The sequence below is a fragment of the Hyla sarda genome, chromosome 2 (assembly GCF_029499605.1).
Source record: "Hyla sarda isolate aHylSar1 chromosome 2, aHylSar1.hap1, whole genome shotgun sequence".
NCBI classification, from domain to species: Eukaryota; Metazoa; Chordata; class Amphibia; order Anura; family Hylidae; genus Hyla; species Hyla sarda.
In genome coordinates this window covers 467866574-467890169 of record NC_079190.1, presented here as the reverse complement: position 1 = coordinate 467890169, position 23596 = coordinate 467866574, and the positions used below count along the sequence as shown (strand labels likewise).

At 48.4% G+C, this 23596-nt stretch overlaps 1 protein-coding gene across 2 annotated transcripts in view; it reads left to right on the top strand.

Moving 5' to 3' along the window:
• The window catches only part of CYYR1 (cysteine and tyrosine rich 1), a 214946-nt gene that overhangs the window by 82041 nt on the left and 109309 nt on the right, over positions 1 to 23596 (top strand). The window contains exon 1 of one of the 2 annotated variants that reach the window (XM_056559453.1): positions 7220 to 7352. The exons of the other annotated variant lie outside the window; for it this stretch is intronic. The gene's annotated coding sequence lies outside the window, so the exon portion shown is untranslated. Of the gene's footprint in view, positions 1 to 7219; positions 7353 to 23596 lie in introns of those variants that run through there. 2 annotated transcript variants of the gene reach the window in all.

Below are 23596 nucleotides of genomic sequence, written 5' to 3'. Positions count from 1 at the left end.
TATTGATGCCAGGCTATTTATTGCTGTCAGTGCTGTTGTGAAGCTAATATCCCGCACTCCATAGCCACGAGATGGATCGTGTGTAATGTTTACAATGACTTCCCTTCTCATTCTCCAGTCTGTGATCTTCATTTTTAATGCAGACTCAAACAAATTTACCCTCTCATCAAATTCTGCATAGTTCACCACAGGGCCGGACTGGCCATTGGGCACACCGGGCATATGCCTGGTGGGCCGGGCCGTCCAGTGGGCTGTCGGTCTCGGCGGAATGTTTAAAAATGTATTTATTTTTTTAAATTTGCAGCTTCGGCCGCTCTTTACCCCTTCCTCCAGCCACTCTATTCCCCCTCCTTCGGCCTCTCTTTACCCCTTCCTCCGGCCGTTCTATCCCCCTTCCTTCGGCCACTCTATCCCCCCTTCCTCCGGCCGCTCTATCCCCCTTTCTTCCGGCTGCTCTATCCCCCCTTCATCCGGCAGCTCCCCCCCCTTCCTCTGGCCGCTCTTTCCCCCTTCCTCCTGCCACTCTTTCCCCCTTCCTACAGGCCTGACGGCAGGCACAGGGGTTTCCCCGCGTAGGTGCGCACGTCTGCTTCTACCTCCTGAGATGATCCTGGCCACAACTCCTGGCGCCAAGTGTCCATTCCTCGGCATGAGGAAGAAGTGGGCAACAGTGCAAAGTGTGCAGCAGATGGGAGTGGACACGCCCAGCCTCTGAATCCAACATGGCAGCCGCAGGTGAGAAAAGTGCACAGACTGGGGTAAGGCGACCAAGGACGGGAGGGGGGTGGGATGTATATATGTATGATGTGTGTAATATTTATGTATGGTGTGTATTATGTATGTATGGTGTGTGTAATATGTATGTATGGTGTGTATTATGTATGTATGGGGTGTGTAATATGTATGTATGATGTGTGTAATATGTATGTATGGGGTGTGTAATATGTATGTATGATGTGTGTAATATGTATGTATGGGGTGTGTAATATGTATGTATGGTGTGTATTATATATCTATCTATTACGTATGTATGATGTGTGTATGTATGATGTATTTATGTATATTCTGTATTATGGATTTGTGTATGTATTATGTATCATGTGTATATGTATATATTATGTATGACATGTGTATGTATTATATATGTATGATGTTTGTATGTATGCATATAGTATGAATGATGTTTGTATTTATGCATTATGTATGTATGATTTGTATATATATATATATATATATATATAAATACATATATATGTGTGTGTTATGTATGTATGTTATGTATGTATGATGCGTGTATGTATGTATGACGTATGTATATATGTATTATGAATCAGAACAAAAGAAAAAAGAAAGTTGCCTCCATCTCTTCCAAGGATAACGGTGCTTGTAGTATTAAAACATCAAATCTTTAATCTGTATGCATTAAAAATAGAATAAGGTGACATCATAAAAGAAAAGTGAAACTCCAGAGTGTTTCGAGCTACATGTAGCCATGATTAAGAGCTACATTTAGCTCAAAACGTAGTTGGCGTTTTGCTTCTCTTTTATGCTTGATGTTCACCTTTTTCTATTTTTACATATAGATTAAAGGTTTGATGTTTTAAATCTACAAGCACCTTGAAAGAGGCAACTTTCTTTTTTCCTTTGTTCTGACATGGCTCGCTCTCTGCAGTCCATGCTCTTCTACCAGCATATGCTAAAAACTACTACAGCACCGACCTAGTATCCAACCTGGTAGCCGAAAAAAATGTTTTAAATTTTTTTTATGTATGTATGTATGTATTATATATTGTGTATGTATTATGTATGATGTGTGTGTATGTGCAGGGGTGTCCAAGGGACTAAAATGGAGCAAAATCTACTTGTCCCTCATGACGATCCACTTGTCCTGGTATACAAAATATTTTGTAAATAATAATAATGTAAATCAGGTCTTTATTAGTTTATTTAATTTTTTCACTTTTGTTTTGTCCTCCTCGCCCTATAATAGCCATAACTCTTATTTTTCCATCTACACACCATATGAGGCTTGTTTTTAGTGGGACCAATTGTACTTTGTAATGACACCTTTCATTGTTCTATAACATATGCTCTGAAACAAAGAAAAATTAAGTGTGACATAAAATTGCAAAAGTTGGGGGTTTTATGGGGGGGGTTAAAAGGGGGAGACAGGAAGAGGAGGAGTTAGTAGGTGATCAGAGAAGAAGCGAGGTTGTAGGCTCACCGTGATGGCGTCTCAGCTGGAAGAAGTTCTGCGGCGGGTGCGTGAAGAGGTGCTGCAGCAGGGTCCAGAGTGGCTGGAGCGGCAGCTCTGTGGCAGCAGCTCCTGCTGCTCCGGTGGCCCCGCTCGGCGTACCCATGCACCTGAGGTACGGGTTTTGTTGAAAGGGTTTGCGGGGCAGGTGGCGGGGTGGCTGTGTGGGGGCGTCTGGGCTGTCCATGGGGATTGTGGGGTCTGGGCCTGTGGTTGGGGGGGCTCCGGAAGTGGTTCCTGCGGTGGCGGCTTCTGCGGCGGTGGCTGGGGCCGACAAGGTGGTGGATGGCATGCGTTTGGCAGCCTCGGCGAGGGGAGAGGTGTATGTTTGCTTTGAGGGCCTGCTGGGCACGCAATTAAAGGCTGAAGTGAGGGATCGTATTTGGAAGGAGGAGTATGTGGAAATTTTGATGGAGGACAGAGGGGACTGGTGGACTGGTGGAGAAGGAGGAGTATGTGGAAATTTTGATGGAGGACAGAGGGGACTGGTGGAGAAGGGGAAAGAGGGGTCTGGAGGAGGAGGATGGAGGAATGGAGGAGGAAAGAGGGGTCTGGAGGAGGACAGTACAGGGGTAGAATTCAGCTGAAGTGAAAAAAAATGTATGGCAGTATTAGCAATAAGAAAGCCCACGGACCGGACAGAATGGGAGGGGAGGAGGCACATGACAGTTGTGGGATGAGGAGCATCAAGGGGTTAATGAGGGGTTAATGTAAAGAGCGGGAGATAGAAGGGAGTGGAGGGGGTTTAAAGGGGGAGACAGGAAGAGGAGGAGTTAGTAGGTGATCAGACAAGAAGCGAGGTTGTAGGCTCACCGTGATGGCGTCTCAGCTGGAAGAAGTTCTGCGGCGGGTGCGTGAAGAGGTGCGGCAGCAGAGTCCAGAGTGGCTGGAGCGGCAGCTCTGTGGCAGCAGCTCCTGCTGCTCCGGTGGCCCCGCTCGGCGTACCCATGCACCTGAGGTACGGGTTTTGTTAAAAGGGTTTGCGGGGCAGGTGGCAGGGTCTCCGGTGGCTGTGTGGGGGCGTCTGGGCTGTCCATGGGGATTGTGGGGTCTGGGCCTGTGGTTGGGGGGGGCTCCAGAAGTGGTTCCTGCGGTGGCGGCTTCTGCGGCGGTGGCTGGGGCCGACAAGGTGGTGGATGGCGTGCGTTTGGCAGCCTCGGCGAGGGGAGAGGTGTATGTTTGCTTTGAGGGCCTGCTGGGCATGCAATTAAAAGCTGAAGTGAGGGATCGTATTTGGAAGGAGGAGTATGTGGAAATTTTTTTCCTGCTCCCCTTGGAGAAGTTCAACTTAGATAGGGACATAGGGGTCTGGAAGAGGAGGATGAAGGAGGACAGAGGGGTCTGGAGGAGAAGGATGGAGGAGGATAGAGGGGACTTGTGGAGGACAAAGGGTTCTGGAAGAGGAGGATGAAGGAGAAGAGAGGGGTCTGGAGGAGGAAGATGGAGGAGGATGGAGGAGGATAGAGGGGTCTGGAGGAGGATGGTGAAGGACAGAGGTGTCTGGAGGAGGAGGATGGAGGAGGACAGAGGGGTCTTGAGGGGGATGGTGGAGGACAGAGGTTTGGACTCCCACAAAACAATGGGCTGCAAGTCGGATGAGTCTAAGAAAGAGGAGCGGCAACGATATCGGCTGATACTGCGCATCAGTGGTGTTCGCCATTCTGGCGAGTGTGGTGGGGGAGAAGGCGCCGGATTCTGTGGGTGAGGCTTACAGGGTGTATGGGGGTATGGCTCCACTATGACGAGCAGTTCCGCCAGAGGAAGACAGTGCACCCGGCCTTGCGCTGGGATCATGAGGCCATAAGTCTTTGGATGCGACTAATGTCTGGTCCTAGGACAGGGATGGGATGCAGCCCTTTCACGAAGGGGGCGGCGGTTCAGGCTATGGGTCCGGCGATCGCCTGGTGGGGGATGCTGCTGGCAATTCAATGAGGGGTCGTGTAGGTCTGAAGCAGAGTGCCGCTTCAAACACGAGTGTTCCAGCTGTGGAGGCGCTCACGGTTTGTTGCGCTGCCGTTCCTCACGCGGTACCCAAATATAAGCGTACTGCAGAGTTGCTTAGTGAGGGGTATTTGTTTGGTTTTTGGATCCCTTGTGTGGTTGTGGAGGTTGTGGCTGAGAAGTTGTTTCAGGAGGTAGCGCTGGACCGGATGGCGGGGCCGTTTGCTTCACAGCCTTTGCCTGACTTGTGTTTGTCCCATTTGGACTCCCACAAAACAATGGGCTGCTAATTCTAAAATGCCCGGGCCTATTTTTGGTCCCAGTCCGGGCACCTTGCATGTGTATGAACTGATAATGTTTTAATATACAGTCAATCAGCATATACTCAGCTAATTCACATAGAAATGGGGCTCTTTACTTCTATCATGAAAACAGAGATTGTGTCTCTGAATCCAGGGCTGGATTTATATAGAATGAGGTCCTGGAAGTCGCGCAAAGTAGAACAATGCCCACACCCCCTCCACACACAATCACACACTCCATTCATTGCATTGCATATCTAGATACTATATTGGGACACAAAGGGGGGCTAACTACTATATGGGAGCACAGAGGAGGCCTAGCTGCTCTATGGGGAACAAAGGGGGCTAACTGCTCTATAGGGGGCTCTTTTACTATGTGAGGAAATATTGATGAGGAGCTTGTAAGAAGTGAGGATTGTACAGACGCAAAGAGCCTAACTTGTTTGTCTGTCAGATTCTTTGAAGACAAGTCTTGGCCTGGAGAAGTCTTCCTGATGCCCAGTACAGTTGGAGAAGAAAAGGAAAAATGAACAACTCTGAACAAAAAAGACGTCACCTGTGAATCACCTAGAGAAAATGTTGACGTGATTCACCAGATGTTACTGCACTGTAATCACTTGTACAGTATGTGGTGTCCCTGCACCGTATTTCATACTGTGCCTTGGTTATTAGTCCCCAAAGTCAGAGTCCCTAGGACTATCGGGGTTCGCTTCCCTTATTAGTCCCTAGTAACCCCTTAAAAACTTGATATTTATAGATATTATCTTTGTAAATATGTATATTGTGTTTACTCACTTGTTTTAGCAGGACCTTCGGGTCATGTGACATGGTTCAGAACTCTATGGTATGTTGAAGGACCTTAGGTGGTTCTTGAGTCACATGTTATCCCATAATGCCGTGTAACGGTGAGTGACAGTTGTTTCGGACCAACCCAAAACGGCCCGCCCCTGCCCATATAAGGGAGCTGCGCCCATTGATCGCTCTCTTGGGTTGCTGTCACTGAATGAGGTAGGACCTCCGCAACTTTCAAGTACATTTACTAGGCCAGAGCCTTGCGGCCTCGGCCTACATCACAGCGGTTATAGATATCTAATTCCCCGCTACTCACCGCAAGATCACTGGACCTAAACGCACCCCTAAATCCAGCGGATCTATGCAACGGAATTTTCCTAAAGCTAAATTGAGCTTATCTGATCACAACCAACTGTCAATCGCTGCTCAAATACAAATAGACTTTGTTCATGGACTGTTATTGCTATTGTCTGCTTCAGAAAATCTTCAGTAAAAGTTCCTGCAAGTTTTCAGTTGACAGTGGTTGTGGACAATCCATTTATTACGCATTCACCTATCGTTCTTGGGAAGGGTGGAGATAGGCCCAACATCATTACAGTATTTAACCCCACCCTGGCGTCACGAGTGACAAGGGTTAACAGCACCCTTTATAATTCAAGAAAAGCAACACCCCAACTACCCTATTCCCCCACCAAGGTACCACAAGTACATATATACATAGCTGATATCTTCCACTATATGCAGGGCTGGTTCTACCTATAGGCAAAATAGGCAGCCACCTAGAGCGCCTTTTTCCTGGGAGCGCCACACTGCACGCTGCAAGATGGGGACGCCGCCCAGCCAGCACCACCGTGTCACCCCAGTAGTAAGGTAATTACATGAGAAAGAGGTTTTTCACAGTGTGTCACCCCAGTAGTAAGGAGATTATATAATGAATATGTTTGTTACAGTGTGTCACCCCAGTAGTAAGGAGATTATATAATGAATATGTTTGTTACAGTGTGTCACCCCAGTAGTAAGGTGGGGCGTGTCAAAGAGCGAAGCCAATGGGCAGGGTCAAGGGATGGCGAAATTAGCTTTCACCTTGGGTGGCAAAAATCCTTGCACCAGTCCTGACCATATTCTTAATGTATGTGGAAATATTGGTATTTTTATAATGAATTTTATTCAGTAGCAGTGTGATGTATTGGTTATTCTGTGGTGTTAGTTAATGATCATGGTGTGATGGTATGATGGTAATATTTATGATGATAAAATTCCTTATAATGATATTCTTGGTAATATTGGTCTCAGTATACAGGATTTGGTCACTAACAGTAAGATGTTAATATATGTATGGCAATAGCTCCCTTTCTGCTCTTATACACTATTGTTATTTGGTACCTGTATGACCTATTTAGAGGTATACAGTATTATGATGCATATATAGTGTCGGATGAGGTTAATGTGTGTATTAACCTTTTCGTGACGCCAGGGCGTAGTTGACCTATACACCACCCAAGGTAGACCAGCTTCACCTGTGCCAGGCATGGGGCAAATAATCATTCCGATGCAAGGTTATGGTTAACTGGCTTACTTTACTGAGGTTAGAAAGATGGTACAATCCGTTACAGCTCAGATCAGCGTGAAGAAGTTGCAGGGTGAACTTAGGGAAGCTTATCAGCTTGCTGGGACTTATAGTTGATTGTGCTGTATATGACTGATTCAGCCCACGCTATACTTTAGAAACTTGGACTTGACTAACTTGCTGGACTTGTATTATATCCCCAAGACTGTAGGCTTAACGCAAGGCTTTGACTATCACCTGGGTAGTTGGATTAACTGGTAGTTGATGCGTAGTTGCTGGACTAGGCCTCAGGCCTCCTTTCAGATCCACCTCACAGACAGAGTTCACTCCTCATCAAACTGTACCTCAGCAGAGAACTAATCTTAGACTGAACCCTGGACCCTAGCTACAGTATATAAGGGGACAATTTAGAGCCTTCCTGTTGGCCAGATAAGTCACATGTTCACCTCTGCATACTCCCCGTGACAACAAGGTCCTTGACAACAGGTTTCTTAAGGTAACAAGCGCATAGAAAATATAGTACATTATATAGTGCATTATGAAGAGTTCTGAGGAGAGGGGACCCAAGATGGACATCTGCCACACAGGATGGGAGTACAGATGAGCACATGGTTCTGTACTGGGTCACTATGTATATGCAATGTATCTTTCCCCATGCTATGCCTGCACACGGTGGCTGGCACCATGATGCAGTGCTGTTGGGCTGGTATGCAATCATTTCAATTGCTGGTTCCCCAGTCCGGCCCTGGATACCAGGATCTCCAGTACCTCCATGCTATGGTTGCTTGATGAAGTTTGCAAATATTTACATCTAAATCTGTAAATATTAGGCTTTATATTCCATTTTACCCTTACCTTTTAACCTCCATGTACTGCAGTACAGTTTTAGACATTGTCTTAAGAATACATATAAATCAGTTCATCCTGCTCTTCCTGGTCCATATACAGAACATTAAGATTTACATTTTCTATGTCCATTTTTTCTCCAGGTTCTGCATTAAGAAGCTTATTCCAGTTGGTGCCGCAGTGCCCCCTAGTGAGGGGGCAGCCTATTGAGGCAAGGTATTACAGCGTTCTGTTTATCTGTCAATATGGCTACATGCTCACCAGCTGATAACACCCCACGGAGACCGAACTTGCTTAATCCCTTAACGATTCATCATATTTCTCGTCCACACAGGTTGCTGGGATGAAGCGTGGTACAGAAGGATACTGGCAAGACATGGTCAAAGTAGCAGTAGGTCAGGGCAGGCGGCACAGGTGCAGAGCAGCAACCCAGCAGCGGGACCCGCTACCTCCGCCTTTGTGCAAGGAGGAGCAGGAGGAGCACTGCCAGAGCCCTGCAAAATGTCCTCCAGCAGGCCACAAATGTGCAATTGTCCATTCAATGGTCAGAAACAGACTCCATTAGGGTGGTATGAGGGCCCGACGTCCACAAATGAGGCCACTGGCGCCCTGTGCTCTTCCCAGATGAAAGCAGGTTCACACAGAGCACATGTGACAGACGTGACAGAGTCTGGAAACACCGTGGAGATGTTCTGCTGCCTGAAACATCCTCCAGCATGACTGGTTTGGCAGTCGGTCAGTAATGGTGTTGGGTGGCATTTCTTTGGGGGGCCGCACAGCCCTCCATGTGCTTCCCAGAGGTAGCCTGACTGCCATTAGGTACCTAGTTTCCTCCTAATGCAAGATAATACTAGACCTCAAGTGACTGGAGTGTGTCAGCAGTTCCTGCAAGAGGAAGGTATTGATGCTATGGACTGGCCCGCCAGTTCCCCAGACCTGAATCTGATTGAGCACATCTGGGACATCATGTCTCGCTCCATCCACCAACGCCACATTGCACCACAGACTGTCCAGGAGTTGGCGGATGCTTTAGTCCACCTCATCAGGAGCATGCCCAGGCATTGTAGGGAGGTCATACGGGCACGTGGAGGCCACACACACTACTGAGCCTAATTGTGACTTGTTTTAAGGACATTACATAAAGTTGGATCAGCCTGTAGTGTGGTTTTCCACTTTGATTTTGAGTGTGACTCCATATCCAGACCTCCATGGGTTGATAACTTTGATTTCCATTGATCATTTTTGTGTGATTTTGTTGTCATCACATTCAACTATGTAAAGACGAAAGTATTTCATACGATTAGTTCATTCAGATCTAGGATGTCTTAGTGTTCCCTTTATTTTTTTTGAGCAGTGTAGTTCAGAAAAGGTAGTTTTCGTTCTATCACTTTTTATTAGAATTGATGGAAACATGTGTGACAATCATATGGGCAAAGAAAGGGCAACATTAGGGCCCTTCACACTATGGAATCTTCCCAGAGACATTTTGCATGTAGGTTCCATCTTCAGCGGGCATCAGTATGTAATGTCAATATTGACAGCAATGCAGAAAAATTCCACGGAAAGAATAAACATGTTCTTTCAGAGGGTCCGGAGTCTGGAATCTGCGCTGCACCAATGTTTTCCTTATTCACTGGAATTTCCGAGGTGGAATTTAGAGAAGAATTCTACTCGGAAATGTTGTTGTGTGAAAGTACACTTAATGGTTAATATCCAACATCCATGTAGGAAAGAAATTGGCTGAATAGACTAATATAATTTCAGGTATTTTTTTTATGTTAAATAAAACTCAGCTCACAGCTTATTTATTGCAGCTTTAATAGCACTCTGCTGGCAGTGAACATCTGGAGATAAAGCGTAGGTGAACTTTTGCAACCATCTTTTTTATTGTGCTAATTAGGGATGAGCGAATTTGTTACGAATTTCGGGAATAATTTGATTCATAACGAATGCGAATATCGCCGAATTTGATTCATAACGAATGCGAATTGCACAAAACGCTTCATTAAACTCCATTTAGTCCGGTCCAGGCTCGAGGGGCCGGGCATCTAAAATGGTTGATCCATATGTGAGGACATGGGGCAAGGAATCCTGGGAAAGCAGGAACAAGGGTCGGCGGGATGACCCTGAATCACATGCAGCATGCAGCCTATCAGCAGCCAGCCATCCCTGCAATGTCACAGCCCTATATAATCGAGAGAGATGGACAGACAGCAGAGTGTGTTGCACAGAAAAGCATTTTTACAGCAGCGATTCACCTCAAGCCCAAATCCAGCCTAGAGGCACTGATAGGGAAGGGAGTGAGATTGAGAGAGAAGGTGTAATTTTGGGTGTAGTACCCAGCAACTGTGTCCTGCAGCAATGGTGTGTACAACAGCTGAAAAGCTAATAGTAGCCAGCCAGTTAGGGTGAGCAGAGTACTAAAAGCGTATTGTCCTCTATTAAGTGTAACCTGTGCGTACATCTAAGTGGTGTACCATTTTGTTCCTGTTAAAGTCTTAAGGGCCTAGATACTGTGAAAGGCCAGGCAAAAGTACACACCTGCTGGTGTTGTAGACAAACACTGTTTTAAGCGTACTGAAGCGCATTGTCCTCCCCTGATATGTGCATACCATATACGTACATCTAAGTGGTGTACAATTTTTTTTCTGTTAAAGTCTTAAGAACCTAGATACTGTGAAAGGCCAGCCAAAAGTACACACCTGCTGGTGTTGTAGACATATACTGTTTTAAGCGTAATGGAGCGCATTGTCCTCCCCTCCTGAATGCATACCACATACGTACACCTAAGTGGTGTACCATTTTGTTTCTGTTAAAGTCTTAAGGGCCTAGATACTGTGAAAGGCCCGGCAAAAGTGCACACCTGCTGGTGTTATAGACAAATACAGTTTTAAGCGTATTGGAGCACAATATTCTCCCCTTATAAGTGCATACCATATACGTACATCTAAGTGGTGTACCATTTTGTTCTTGTTAAAGTCTTTAGGGCCTTGATACTGTGAAATGCCAGCCAAAAGTACACACCTGCTGGTGTTGTAGACAAATACTGTTTTAAGCGTAGTGGAGTATATTGTACTCCCCTCATATACGCACTAAGTATGTCAGCCGGAGAAATGCAAGGATGTGCACAGAGGAGTGGCAAAGGCCTAAATTCATCAAGCAGAGGTCGCAACAGACTAGGGGTGAGTGGCAGCAGGAGTTGCATATAGAGGCCTGAGCTCCTGGTATCAGCTTGTGGTAGTGTCTCGACCAGCAACTCATCTGCCATCATCGGTTGGTTAACCCTTTTCAAGTGGTGGACTCTGCACCTTTCAGAGAACTGATGGCTTGTACCGAGCTGAGGTGGAGAGTCCCAAGCCTTCATTTCTTTGCAAAGAAGGCAGTACCAGCCGTGCACAATTTTGTGGAACAGAAGGTGGGCCAGTCCTTGAGTCTATCAGTGTGTACCAAAGTGCACGGCAGCGCCGACGTGTGGAGCTGTAACTACAGTCAGGGACAATACATGTCCATTACAGCCCACTGGGTGAATGTGGTTCCTGCACAGCCACAACAGCAACTTGGACAGGTCACACCGCTTCCGCTTCCACGGTCTCAGGTCGTTGGTCCTGTGACAGTGTGTGACTCTGCCCCCTCATCCTCCCCCATGTCCACAGCCTCCACTGCATGGACAAGTCTCAGTGCCCCTCATACCACGTGTGCAGGGCACGGCGGTGTCACACTGTTCTTCACATGGTTTGCCTTGGCGAACAGAGTCACACAGGGGAGGAGCTGCTAAAAGTAATTCCTCAAGAAATTGAATCATGGCTTACTCCATGAAAACTGGAAATGGGAACCATGGTGACCAACAACGGGAAGAACGTCTCGTCTGCGCTGCAGCAAGGAAGCCTGAGACATGCGCACGGCATGGCACACGTTTTAATCTGGTTGTCAAGCGGTTCCAGAAGTGTTCCCCCCATCTGCAAGACATCCTAACAATGGGAAGGAAACTTTGCATGCACTTCAGCCACTCATACAACGCAAAGCACACCCTCCTTGAGCTGCATTGTCAGAACGGTATCCCCCAACGTAGTCTGATTTGCGACGTTTCCACACATTGGAATTCCACCCTCCATATGTTGGACCGACTATACGAGCAGAGAAAAGCCATCATCGATTTCTTGAAGATCCAAGTGGATAGGGGGACTCACCTGTGTAACTTCAATGTCAACCAGTGGCAGCTCATCTGTGACATCTGCCGCATGCTCATGCCCTTCGAGGAAGCCACCTTATTAGTCAGTCACCAGGATGAACAACGTCATGCCACTGCTTCATTTACTACAACACGTGTTGGAAATTATGGCTGGTCAGGGCACTGGAGACGTTGCGCCTACATCTCACGCCCACATGAGCCCTGTGGGGGCTGAACTGGAGGAGGAGGAGGGGGAGGGGCACAGTGGAGCACAGTTTAGATTTCACGAGATGGGCGGTTTTTCTAGTCATCCGACAGGAGAGGAGGAGCAGCTAGAGGAGCTAAAGGGTTATGAGGAAGGCGAGACAGAAGACCCAGACACACCGTGACATTATGCATTGGAGATGGAGGCAGGGAGTCCCTCCGAGTCACTTGCACAAATGGCACGATGCATGCTCAGTTGCCTGTGTACTGACCGCGGAATCGTCACCATTCAGCAGAGGGATTACTTCTGGCTCTCCACTTTATTGGACCCTCGCTACTGGCACAAAATGGGGGCCTTTTTTACACCCACTGAGAGGGAGGACAAACTGACCTACTACAGAGACATCCTACGTAGTCAGCCTATCTGCGCCATCCTCCATCCTCTCGCAGGTCTGACTCGGGGACTCTCTGCGCTCACCTTCCACTGCCATGGCTGCTGGGTTGGGGTGGCAGGAGCAATACCAGCTCCATCAGAAGCAGCCTGAGCCTACAGTCGCTGATGAGTACCTTTCTTCACCCACATAGTGAAGCAGGTAGACCTGGAGCAGGACCTGAACCAGCAGGTGGTGGCATACCTTGACATGACCATGCAAACACACCCTGAAGACCCGCTGGACTTCTGGGCAGCCAAACTTGATTTGTGGCCGCAACTAGCAGTTTGCCCTGGAAAAGCTGTCCTGCCCAGCCAGTAGTGTGCCATCAGAGCTGGTGTTTAGTGTGGCGGGGGCCATAGTAACCCCAAGGAGAACTCTATCCACGAAACATGTGGAGAGACTGACCTTTGTGAAGATGAATCAGGCATGGATCAACCAGAATTTCCATCCACCAATGCCTGATGAATCAGAGTAGATTGACCATGGTGCCACACCAACACTTCACAAATATGGATAGTGCAAAACATATTTAAGGTGTTGCTCCTCAGTTAAAGACATTCCTCCGCATCAGACCACAAGTAAGTATTGAGGATATGCATTAGCTAAAACTTAACTTTTCTTAGGATAATATATATGTACCCCATTTTTTTTTTTTAAATCAAACAAAAGGAAAGGTGTGCCAAAAACACCATGTGCCACTGTCACGATTCGGCTGGCTGGAGGTGGATCCTCTGTGCCAGAGAGGGATTGGCGTGGACCGTGTTGGTGGACCGGTTCTAAGTTGCTACTGGTATTCACCAGAGCCCGCCGCAAAGCAGGATGGTCTTGCAGCGGCGGTAGCAACCAGGTCGTATCCACCAGCAACGGCTCAACCTCTCTGACTGCTGAAGATAGGCGCGGTACAAGGGAGTAGACAAGAGCAATGTCGGACGTAGCAGAAGGTCAGGGCAGGCAGCAAGGATTGTAGTCAGGGGCAACGGCAGGAGGTCTGGAACACAGGCTAGGAACACACAAGGAAACGCTTTCACTGGCACAATGGCAACAAGATCCGGCGAGGGAGTGCAGGGGAAGTGAGGTATAAGTAGGGAGTGCACAGGTGAGAATACTGATTAGGCCTGCTGCGCCAATCAGTGGCGCAGCGGCCCTTTAAATGGCAGAGACCCGACGCGCGCGCGCCCTAAGGAGCGGGGCCGCGCGCGCCGGGACAACACAGACGGGGAACGGGTCAGGTACGGACGGGGGCCGAGATGCGCATCGCGAGCGGGCGCGTCCCGCATCGCGAATCGCATCCTGGCTGGGAGTAATATCGCAGCGCACCCGGTCAGCAGGTCTGACCGGGGCGCTGCGAATGAGAGAACGCTGCGAGCGCTCCGGGGAGGAGCGGGGACCCGTAGCGCTCGGCGTAACAGTACCCCCCCCCCCTTGGGTCTCCCCCTCTTTTTGGAGCCTGAGAACCTGAGGATAAGACTTTTGTCCAGGATGTTGTCCTCAGGTTCCCAGGATCTCTCCTCAGGGCCGCAATTCTCCCAGTCGACCAAGAAGAATCTTTTACCTCTGACCGTCTTGGATGCTAGAATCTCCTTCACAGAAAAGACGTCAGAAGATCCGGAAACTGGAGTGGGAGAAACAACTTTGGGAGAGAAGCGGTTAAGGATGAGTGGTTTAAGGAGAGAGACATGGAAGGCATTGGGAATACGGAGAGAAGGAGGAAGAAGGAGTTTGTAAGAGACAGGGTTGATCTGGCACTTGATTTTGAAAGGACCAAGATAGCGTGGTCCCAGTTTATAACTGGGGACACGAAAGCGGACATATTTAGCGGAGAGCCATACCTTGTCTCCGGGAGCAAAAATGGGGGGAGTTCTTCTTTTTTTATCAGCAAATCTTTTCATCCGGGATGAAGCCTGTAAAAGAGAATTTTGGGTCTCTTTCCATATGGTGGAAAGATCACGAGTCACTTCATCCACAGCGGGCAAACCAGAGGGCAAGGGAGTAGGGAGGGGAGGAAGAGGGTGACGGCCGTACACCACGAAAAATGGGGATTTAGCAGAAGATTCGGAGACTCTGAAGTTGTATGAGAATTCGGCCCATGGTAGAAGATCTGCCCAGTCATCCTGGCGGGAGGAAACAAAATGCCGTAAATAGTCACCCAGGACCTGATTAACTCTTTCTACTTGCCCATTGGATTGGGGATGATAAGAAGAAGAGAAGTTTAATTTGATCTTGAGCTGTTTACAGAGGGCCCTCCAGAATTTAGACACGAATTGGACGCCTCTATCTGAGACGATATGCGTGGGCAAACCGTGAAGGCGAAAAATGTGTACAAAAAATTGCTTTGCCAACTGAGGCGCTGAAGGAAGACCAGGAAGAGGAATAAAATGTGCCATCTTGGAAAATCGATCAACGACCACCCAAACAACTGTGTTGCCACGGGATGAGAGCAAGTCCGTAATAAAGTCCATACCAATCTGTGACCAAGGCTGTTCAGGAACAGGCAGAGGATGAAGGAGACCAGCAGGCTTCTGGCGAGGAGTCTTATCCCGGGCACAGACAGTACAGGCCCGCACGAAATCGATAACATCAGTCTCCAGAGTCGGCCACCAATAAAATCGAGAGATGAGTTGCAAGGATTTTTTGATGCCCACATGGCCTGCGAGGTGGGAGGAGTGTCCCCATTTGAGAATCCCGAGACGCTGGCGTGGAGAAACGAAGGTCTTCCCTGGAGGAGTTTGCCTGATGGAAGCTGGAGAAGTGGAGATCAGACAGTCCGGAGGAATGATGTGTTGCGGAGAGACCTCTACTTCAGAGGCATCAGAAGAACGAGAGAGGGCATCGGCCCTAATGTTCTTGTCAGCACGGCGAAAATGGATTTCAAAGTTAAAACGGGCAAAGAACAACGACCACCTAGCCTGGCGAGGGTTCAGTCGTTGGGCAGACTGGAGATAGGAGAGATTCTTGTGATCAGTGTATATGATAACTGGAAATTTTGATCCCTCCAGCAGGTGCCTCCATTCCTCAAGCGCCAATTTAATGGCCAGTAGTTCTCGATCCCCGATGGAATAGTTTCTCTCCGCCGGGGAGAAGGTCCTAGAAAAAAAACCACAAGTCACAGCATGCCCGGAAGAATTGTTTTGTAGAAGGACAGCTCCAGCTCCCACTGAGGAGGCATCTACCTCCAATAGGAAGGGTTTAGATGGGTCAGGTCTGGAGAGCACGGGAGCGGAAGAAAAGGCAGACTTGAGATGTTTAAATGCGTCTTCCGCTTGGGGGGACCAGGACTTGGAATTGGCATTTTTCTTGGTTAAAGCCACGATAGGAGCCACAATAGTGGAAAAGTGTGGAATAAACTGTCTGTAATAATTGGCGAACCCCAAAAAACGTTGGATAGCACGGAGTCCGGAGGGGCGTGGCCAATCTAAGACGGCAGAGAGTTTATCTGGGTCCATTTGTAGTCCCTGGCCAGAGACCAAGTATCCTAGGAAAGGAAGAGATTGACATTCAAAGAGACATTTCTCCATTTTGGCATAAAGTTGATTGTCACAAAGTCTCTGAAGAACCATGCGGACATGCTGGCGGTGTTCTTGTAAGTTGGCAGAAAAAATCACAATATCGTCCAGATAAACCACAACACAGGAATATAGGAGATCACGAAAAATTTCATTAACAAAGTCTTGGAAGACGACAGGGGCGTTGCATAGGCCAAAGGGCATGACCAGATACTCAAAGTGTCCATCTCTGGTGTTAAATGCGGTCTTCCATTCGTCCCCCTCCCTGATGCGGATGAGATTATAAGCACCTCTTAAGTCCAGTTTGGTAAAGATGTGGGCACCTTTTAAGCGATCAAAGAGTTCCGAGATAAGAGGTAAGGGGTAGCGGTTTTTTACCGTGATTTTATTAAGTCCGCGGTAATCAATACAAGGACGTAGGGAGCCATCTTTTTTGGACACAAAAAAAAATCCAGCTCCGGCAGGAGAGGAGGACTTGCGGATAAACCCCTTTTTTAAATTCTCCTGGATGTACTCCGACATGGCAAGAGTCTCTGGAGCAGACAGAGGATAGATTCTGCCCCGGGGTGGAGTAGTACCCGGGAGGAGGTCAATAGGACAGTCATAAGGCCTGTGAGGAGGCAAAGTCTCAGCTTGCTTTTTGCAAAAAACGTCAGAATAGTCCATATAAGCCTTAGGAAGACCGGATACAGGGGGAACCACAGGGTCACGGCAAGGAGTACTGGGAACCGATTTAAGACAGTCCTTGTGACAAGAAGTACCCCAGTTCTTGATTTCTCCTGTGGACCAATCAAGGGTTGGGGAATGGCGTTGAAGCCACGGTAATCCAAGAAGAATTTCAGAAGTGCAGTTGGAGAGGACCAAAAATTTAATTTTTTCGTGATGAGGTCCGATGCACATTAGGAGAGGTTCCGTGCGGTAACGCACGGTACAGTCCAATCTTTCATTGTTAACAGAATTGATGTAGAGGGGTCTGGCGAGACTGGTCACCGGGATGTTGAACCTGTTGATGAGAGAGGCCAAAATAAAATTTCCTGCAGATCCGGAATCCAAGAAGGCCATAGCAGAGAAGGAGAAGGTAGAGGAAGATATCCGCACAGGCACAGTAAGGCGTGGAGAAGCAGAGTAGACATCAAGAACTGTCTCATCTTTGTGCGGAGTCAGCATACGTCTTTCCAGGCGGGGAGGACGGATAGGACAATCTTTCAAGAAGTGTTCGGTACCGGCACAGTACAGGCATAGGTTCTCCATGCGGCGTCGTGTCCTCTCTTGAGGTGTCAAGCGAGACCGGTCAACTTGCATAGCCTCCACGGCGGGAGGCACAGGAACGGATTGCAGAGGACCAGAGGAGAGAGGAGCCGGGGAGAGAAACCGCCTCGTGCGAACAAAGTCCATATCCTGGCGGAGCTCCTGACGCCTTTCGGAAAAACGCATGTCAATGCTGGTGGCAAGATGAATAAGTTCATGCAGGTTAGCAGGAATTTCTCGTGCGGCCAGCACATCTTTAATGTTGCTGGATAGGCCTTTTTTAAAGGTCGCGCAGAGGGCCTCATTATTCCAGGATAATTCGGAGGCAAGAGTACGGAATTGGATGGCGTACTCGCCAACAGAAGAATTACCCTGGACCAGGTTCAGCAGGGCAGTCTCAGCAGAAGAGGCTCGGGCATGTTCCTCAAAAACACTTCGGATCTCCGTGAAGAAGGAGTGTACAGAGGCAGTGACAGGGTCATTGCGGTCCCAGAGCGGTGTGGCCCATGACAGAGCTTTCCCAGACAGAAGGCTGACTACGAAAGCCACCTTAGATCTTTCAGTTGGAAACTGGTCCGACATCATCTCCAAGTGCAGGGAACGAATTGCGAAAGAAAGCCACGGCAAAACTTAGAGTCCCCATCAAATTTATCGGGCAAGGATAATCGTAAGCCGGAAGCAGCCACTCGCTGCGGAGGAGGTGCAGGAGCTGGCGGAGGAGATTATTGCTGGAGCTGTGGTAATAGCTGCTGTAGCATCACGGTCAGTTGAGACAGCTGGTGACCTTGTTGCGCTATCTGTTGCGACTGCTGGGCGACCACCGTGGTGAGGTCGGCGACAACTGGCAGTGGGACTTCAGCGGGATCCATGGCCGGATCTACTGTCACGATTCGGCTAGCTGGAGGTGGATCCTCTGTGCCAGAGAGGGATTGGCGTGGACCGTGTTGGTGGACCGGTTCTAAGTTGCTACTGGTATTCACCAGAGCCCGCCGCAAAGCGGGATGGTCTTGCAGCGGCGGTAGCAACCAGGTCGTATCCACCAGCAACGGCTCAACCTCTCTGACTGCTGAAGATAGGCGCGGTACAAGGGAGTAGACAAGAGCAAGGTCGGACGTAGCAGAAGGTCAGGGCAGGCAGCAAGGATCGTAGTCAGGGGCAACGGCAGGAGGTCTGGAACACAGGCTAGGAACACACAAGGAAACGCTTTCACTGGCACAATGGCAACAAGATCCGGCGAGGGAGTGCAGGGGAAGTGAGGTATAAGTAGGGAGTGCACAGGTGAGAATACTGATTAGGCCTGCTGCGCCAATCAGTGGCGCAGCGGCCCTTTAAATGGCAGAGACCCGGCGCGCGCGCCCTAAGGAGAGGGGCCGCGCGCGCCGGGACAACACAGACGGGGAACGGGTCAGGTACGGGGGCCGAGATGCGCATCGCGAGCGGGCGCGTCCCGCATCGCGAATCGCATCCCGGCTGGGAGTAAAATCGCAGCGCACCCGGTCAGCAGGTCTGACCGGGGCGCTGCGAATGAGAGAACGCTGCGAGCGCTCTGGGGAGGAGTGGGGACCCGGAGCGCTCGGCGTAACAGCCACCTTCACCACCAAGTATTGATGTGATGCAAAGACCTGTAAAAGGTGGAAGGGAAAAACGTATGATCCATTGTAACTGTTGGGGGTAAAAACTTCCCCTCTAAGGCCCTACTCTCGCATTATTAATTCCCTTCTTGGCCAGTGTTACTCTCCCTAAAAAAGGCGGCCTCACACAGGAACCTCTCCCTATTTCCACCTACAAATACTGCCATTTCACAGGGTTTTTAGGTGGAAATAGGGAGAGTTTCCTGTTTGGGGCCGCCCATTTTAGAGGGAGTAACACTTGCCAGGAAGGGAATAAATAGGGCAAGAGTAGGACCTTACAGGGGAATTTTTTACCCCCACCTGCTACAATCGACAATACATTGTTCCCTTCCACTTTTTTGAGGAAAGAGTCACTCGTCTTAAAAAGGGCTGTCCCACACAGGAACCTCTCCCTATTTCCACCTAAAAACCCTGGGAAATGGCAGTGTTTGCAGGTGGAAATAGGGAGAGGTTCCTGTGTGGGGCCGCCCTTTTAAGGGCGAGTAACACTTACCAAGAAGGGAATTAATAATGCAAGAGTAGGGCCTTACAGGGGAAGTTTTGACCTATACCGGTTACAATGAACCATACATTGTTCCCTTCCACCTTTTAGAGGTCTTTGCATCACATCAATACTTGGTGGTGTAGGTGGCACATGGTGTTTTTTGCACAGCTTTCCTGTTTGATTTCAAATTTTTTTTGGGTACATACAGTTTATCCTAAGAATATTATTAAAAGTTAAGTTTTACGTAATGCATACCCTCAATACTTACTTGTGCACACTAACACTTTTACAAAATAAACCGTTTTCTTCTGCCTACCTGCCTTAGCTACTATTCTGATCCTGCCACCCGCCTGATGCCACACATCTGATGCCAAGTTCTCCTTTTTTCACCCACCGGTGTACTGGTATTGCCACCCACCGACCCACTATGTCACCGGGTCCCTTTCAGGACTCCTGATCTTGCTGATGCCAACTCCAGGCTGTCTCCTTCTGCCACCATATGTTCTCCTCATGCTGCCGCCAACTCCAGGCTGTGTCATTCAGCCATTATATGGTCTCTTCATGCTGCCGCCAACTCCAGGCTGTGTCATTCAGCCACTAAATGGTCTGCTCTTGCTGCCGTCAACTCCAGGCTGTGCCATTCAGCCACTATATGGCCTCCTCTTCCTGTCGCCAACTCCTGGCTGTGTCATTCAGCCACTATATGGTCTCCTCATGATTCCGCCTCCTCCAGGCTGTGTCATTCAGCCACCATATGGTCTCCTCTTGCTGCTGCCAACTCCAGGCTGTGCCATTCAGCCACTATATGGTCTCTTCTTGCTGCCACCAACTCCAGGCTGTGCCATTTAGCCACTATATGGTCTGCTCATGCTTCAGCCACCTCCAGGCTGTGTCATTCAGTCACTATATGGTCTCCTCATGCTTCTGCCACCTCCAGGCTGTGTCACTGTACCACCATGTGGTCTCTTTATGCTGCTGGCACATTAAATAAATCTTTTTAGGTTCATGATTATTTGAAATCTTCAATTTAAATGTTAAAAAATATCTTTAATCTTTTCAATTGTTAGGCACTATAGTCTGGTCATTCAGACTCTGTCATTGTGCCACTCTGTGACAGTGATTCTAATAGTGGCACCTGTAATCTGCATGTCATACTGAATAACAATATTATTTCACAAACCTAGCACACACCCTATGTGTGTTACAGCAAGGCAAAATGTTCTACACCCTTACTGAGGCTCTCTGTAGGCCAGAAATAGCCATTTTTAATACAGATTTGCTACGAATAAATTCGGACCTAACCAAATTTTTTTGGGAAAATTCGATCTCTAGTGTTAATATATCTAAAATGGGAGAAGCAGCTTTGCAAAAAGATCATAAAGAAATTCTACCAATGTGTCTATAAAGCTGGTAGGGTAAGACTGCCACCCCGCTGGAACTGTCAAAGATACTTTAGGCAGGAATGAAGAATCCTTTTTATTTTCTTCACTCACATAGAGGAATAATCTTACTGGAAATGGTAATTGTAGAGGAATAATCTTACTGGGTGTTTGCAATTTAAATGGTAATTGTATTTCCTAACCCCCCCCCCCCATGTCATAGCCTATGCAATTCCTAACATATTTGTAAATTGATGTATTTACCAAAAATGATTCCTTACCACAGAAAAAGTTAGATGTATTACTTCTCTTTAGTCTGCTGTCCAATGTCTGTTGTTAGGAGCAGGGTTTAGCATGTGCTATGTACAGAAGAGAGAGCCTGAGAAAGCATGGGATGTGCACTGGCAAGCCAAGCCAGTGTGCCTGCACAAGGTAAATCAAGGCTTCCCTTTTATGTCTCACCACCCATAAAGCTCAGTGCAGCTGTCCCTTGTCTAAATACCAGTGTACCTACTGCTGTCTGTAAGCCATGTTGCAATGTAATCTCCCTGCTTCCCTTCCTTTTAGCTTGTCCTCAGCAGCAATTAAGTGCTTAGTATAACCCCTTCCTTGCTGCACTGCTGCTGCCTTTTTACCATTTTTGCTGACTTAGCACTTCACAAAGCCAGTGTTTCAGTAACATTTTCTTATCCTCCAGCACAGCGCTAACCTATTCAGTCCAGTGCACGTCACACACCTTGTCAGGGCATTGCAGAGAGGAGTATGTGCAGTATTGTGATTGGCTAGAGAAGTAATGTCCATGTGTGTGTACTACTGGCAAACAGCCCAGTTCTGGTTCTGCACCATAAAATTGAGAGAATAAGGAATAGCTGTGAACCATGGAGAGGACTCTCATGGGCTTAATAACAGTTTTGAGAGCACTAAAATCATGTTGTTACCACTCTGAAGGATTGATGGAGTTGTCAATCTTTCTGTTGTTTTTCAGACATATGCAGTATTGGTCATAATATGGTACTTACTGATACACAGTCATTTCCCTTCTGCTAAGAAAGCAACTATGCCACTGTGCTTGTGTGCGGTGGAAAAAAGATGACATACTATGGAGGGACATGAGACTCTTACATCACACGCTGCACATGGGAAACAAGCAAAGAACTGTGGTGGAAGCAAAGTCAAGTATAATTTACATGCACCACTATAGGAAAACATCTTACAGATGGGAACTCAATTTCACCACACATACAAGGAATTGGGAGGGGGGCGAAGCTGTATAATAGGACCTTTCAGGACTTCAGGTAATTCGGTGACACGGCAGCCACAATGTCTATAGGCCTGGCCTGAAGCCCTAAAAGGTCATCTCCTAGAAGTCTTAGGCTTTGTTGTCTTCATCTCCTCTCTGGTAATCCATTACGATTTTACTGCCCTCCCAGTGCTCTTAGGTAAAACACTTTATGATGCTGTCCCCTCCAGTATGATTGAAGCTGCAATTAACACTGTCCCTCTATAGTTCAGAGGCTTCATTGTACAGTGGTCCCTCAACATATGATGGTAATCCGTTCCAAACGGACCATAGTTTGTTGAAACCATCGCATGTTGAGGGATCCCTGCAATGTAAAGTATAGGACAGTAGTCTACAACCTGCGGACCTCCAGATGTTGCAAAACTACAACACCCAGGATGCCCGGACAGCCATTGGCTGTCCGGGCATACTGGGTGTTGTAGTTTTGCAACATCTGGAGGTCCGCAGGTTGAAGACCACTGTTAGAGGAAGTTGTACTCAACTGTCCCTGCCGCTACGGACCGTCACCGCTCGTCACTGCAGCCCGGGATGTCACTGCCCATCGCTGTTGCGGCGTCCCCGTGGTGTCCCCGACGCTTCGACAAAGCCTATGCTTCCCCGGCATCCTCGCTCTCCGTCGCCACCATCACGTTGCTACGCACACCGCTCCTATTGGATGACGGGATGGCGTGCGCGGCGAAGTGATGACGTCAATGGAGAGCGCCAACGATGCAGAGGATCCCGAAGAGGATGCGCCGGAGCCCCGAGGACAGATAAGTGATTGTCAGCACAGGGCACAGGGGCATCGTAAACGGCTATCCGGGATGTCGCCGCCCATCGCTGTTGCGGCGTCCCCGAGGTGTCCCCGACGCTCCAGCAAGGCCTCTGCTTCCCCGGCATCCTCACTCTCCGTCGCCGCCATCACGTTGCTACGCACGCCGCTCCTATTGGATGACGGGACGGCGTGCGCAGCGAAGTGATGACGTTGATGGAGAGCGCCGACGATGCAGAGGATCCCGAAGAGGACGCGCCAGAGCCCCGAGGACAGGTAAGTGATCGTCAGCACAGGGCAGCTGAAGCAGTCAGCGCTGCCGGATAGCTGTTTATGCGATGGCCCCATCATACAAAGGCATCGTATGTTGATGCTGCCTTCAACATGCGATGGCCTATGAGAGGCCATCGCATGTTGAAATTATCGTATGTCGGGGCCATCGTAGGTCGAGGGGTCACTGTATTTGCACCTAACATGAAGGGCGCCCCAACTACTTGTCCGAATGGACATCAAAAACCTTGTGCCAACCTAACTGTGACTATGGAACCCCTGCACCTAACCATCTCACAGACTTTGCCCCCTGTGGCACTCCCTCTAGGTTACTGCATATACAGACATTGCAAGACGCATCATGAAAGAGCCGTAGCTAAGACCATACCAAAAACTGTTCCTTTTTTTAATTTTTTTTATTGTTTTTTTTTAAAGATGCTTTGGGGCAATAAACAATGGCTGTGTAAGTGTAGATACTCTATAAGTGAGGTCGGACTGGCCTCAACATGATAATATTTTTGC